The sequence below is a fragment of the Pieris brassicae genome, unplaced genomic scaffold (genome assembly GCF_905147105.1).
Source record: "Pieris brassicae unplaced genomic scaffold, ilPieBrab1.1, whole genome shotgun sequence".
NCBI lineage: Eukaryota > Metazoa > Arthropoda > Insecta > Lepidoptera > Pieridae > Pieris > Pieris brassicae.
The window spans coordinates 17,501-20,000 of NW_025576023.1; the positions used below are offsets into that span (position 1 = coordinate 17,501).

Consider the following 2,500-nt stretch of genomic DNA (forward strand, 5'->3'; position numbering starts at 1 on the left):
CTTGTGTCAACACAAAATAACAAAGAATATACATACTACTCCTCCTCATATTTTATATAATATAATATAAAATTATATTATAGCACCGCGTTCGCAGACCGTATGGTGATGTTACCAATCGACCAAGATTTGGGACCGTCTCCCCCGGTGTTATCTGTGATGTTAAAAGAATACGCTTCTAGGCACACCTCAACGCAGGGCGCCTAGCGTGTTCGACACGTGCGCGGTCGCCACGGCGACCGTATATGTAAAGAATGTATAAAAGAGGACGCACACGCGCCCATCGTCGAAACGGTGTGCGCAGCGTCGTGTTGGAATTTATCCCTCAAGCTCCGGGCGTTGATCGTATCTAGTGCGAATCATGCGTGTGTGTGCGCATGTAATTGCCAGCCGAGTTTTAATATGTTTACAATAACGTATTGAATAAAAATTGAGAAGTTGCGTTTAGATGAATGTTCAATTTTCAAATTGTCACAACATCGATTCCCGCCCGCGGGGTCGTGTTCGTTGCAGTTTTATGTCCCTCACAGTGGTCGAGCATCGTTGTACATCACCTCGTTGCGAGATCGTGACGGGACGGCCGCTCGTAGACCGGTCAAAGTTAGTCTATCGATATGAAGCGCGAACGTCGCGTCGCGTGCAAATTCGACGCGTTACGTTCACGCGTGTCGAGAAGGCGCGCGCGCAAGCGCGCGCCCCTCGACGCCGCCGAGCCAGCGGCTCGCCGAAGCCGCGTGACCGCGGTGTAGGCGTGTCGTTTGCGTAAGCAGCTCCCTGGTTGATCCTGCCAGTAGTTATATGCTTGTCTCAAAGATTAAGCCATGCATGTCTCAGTGCAAGCCGTATTAAGGCGATACCGCGAATGGCTCAATATATCAGTTTTGGTTCCTTAGATCTTACTCAGTTACTTGGATAACTGTGGTAATTCTAGAGCTAATACATGCAATCAGAACTCTGACCAGTGATGGGATGAGTGCTTTTATTAGATCAAAACCAATCGGCGGAGGGCCATGCGTCCGAAGTCGTTAATTTTGATGAATCTGGATAACTTTTGCCGATCGCACGGTCCAGTACCGGCGACGCATCTTTCAAATGTCTGCCTTATCAACTTTCGATGGTAGTTTCTGCGACTACCATGGTTGTCACGGGTAACGGGGAATCAGGGTTCGATTCCGGAGAGGGAGCCTGAGAAACGGCTACCACATCCAAGGAAGGCAGCAGGCGCGCAAATTACCCACTCCCGGCACGGGGAGGTAGTGACGAAAAATAACGATACGGGACTCTTACGAGGCCTCGTAATCGGAATGAGTACACTTTAAATATTTTAACGAGGAACAATTGGAGGGCAAGTCTGGTGCCAGCAGCCGCGGTAATTCCAGCTCCAATAGCGTATACTAAAATTGTTGCGGTTAAAAAGCTCGTAGTTGCATTTGTGCGCCGCGCTGTCGGTGCACCGCATCCGCGGTGATACTGACACGTCTGCGGAGCATATCGTCGGTGAGCCGGCGGTAAAACGCCGGTTCAATATCAAAATCCTATCGCGGTGCTCTTCGGTGAGTGTCGAGGTGGGCCGACAATTTTACTTTGAACAAATTAGAGTGCTCAAAGCGGGCTCAAAATGCCGCTTGAATATTTCGTGCATGGAATAATAGAATATGATCTCGGTTCTATTTTGTTGGTTTTCAGAACTCCGAGGTAATGATTAATAGGGATAACTGGGGGCATTCGTATTGCGACGTTAGAGGTGAAATTCTTGGATCGTCGCAAGACGAACATCAGCGAAAGCATTTGCCAAAGGTGTTTTCATCAATCAAGAACGAAAGTTAGAGGTTCGAAGGCGATTAGATACCGCCCTAGTTCTAACCGTAAATATGTCATCTAGCGATCCGCCGACGTTACTACAATGGCTCGGCGGGCAGCTTCCGGGAAACCAAAGATTTTGGACTCCGGGGGGAGTATGGTTGCAAAGCTGAAACTTAAAGGAATTGACGGAAGGGCACCACCAGGAGTGGAGCCTGCGGCTTAATTTGACTCAACACGGGAAATCTCACCAGGCCCGGACACCGGAAGGATTGACAGATTAACAGCTCTTTCTTGATTCGGTGGGTGGTGGTGCATGGCCGTTCTTAGTTGGTGGAGCGATTTGTCTGGTTAATTCCGGTAACGAACGAGACTCTAGCCTGCTAAATAGGCGTCGTCATTCAAGGTGTGCGCGACTCTCGGGGAGCGCAACTCACTGGCGACGTATTAAAATTCTTCTTAGAGGGACCGGCGGCTTCGAGCCGCACGAGATTGAGCAATAACAGGTCTGTGATGCCCTTAGATGTCCTGGGCCGCACGCGCGCTACACTGAAGGAATCAACATGTTCTCCCTGGCCTAGAGGCCCGGGCAACCCGTTGAAACTCCTTCGTGCTGGGGATTGGGGTTTGCAATTATCCCCCATAAACGAGGAATTCCTAGTAAGCGCGAGTCATAAGCTCGCGTTGATTACGTCCCTGC

General features: G+C 49.8%; 1 non-coding gene across 1 annotated transcript in view; it reads left to right on the forward strand.

Moving 5' to 3' along the window:
- Positions 1-771: 771 nt before the first annotated feature.
- LOC123719371 overlaps positions 772-2,500 on the forward strand; it is a 1,906-nt gene continuing 177 nt past the window's right edge. Inside the window, exon 1 of the ribosomal RNA XR_006755428.1 lies at positions 772-2,500. This exon is cut by the window's right edge and continues 177 nt beyond it. This is a non-coding gene — a ribosomal RNA (small subunit ribosomal RNA).